The sequence below is a fragment of the Cariama cristata genome, unplaced genomic scaffold (genome assembly GCF_000690535.1).
Source record: "Cariama cristata isolate BGI_N322 unplaced genomic scaffold, ASM69053v1 scaffold4559, whole genome shotgun sequence".
Classification (NCBI taxonomy): domain Eukaryota; kingdom Metazoa; phylum Chordata; class Aves; order Cariamiformes; family Cariamidae; genus Cariama; species Cariama cristata.
This window is the reverse complement of record NW_009633872.1, coordinates 1-216: the sequence shown is the minus strand read 5'-3', so window position 1 is coordinate 216 and position 216 is coordinate 1.

Sequence of the window (216 nt, the reverse complement as noted above, 5' to 3'; positions counted from 1 at the left end):
ACGGTCAGTGCTGGGAGAGCCGCGGGGGCTCAGCAAGGCATCGCTTCTCAGGAGGGTGGGCAGGAGCCGGGCAGGTGTCCTCACCCCCGCATCACCTACACGTGGGGTGTTTGACCCCTCGGAGTCACCGCCGTGGCACCTAAACTCTTGCGAACCCCTGGGTGGGAGCAAGCCTACAAAGGCAGCGCCTGCATTTGCTTTATCTGAACGGACAAA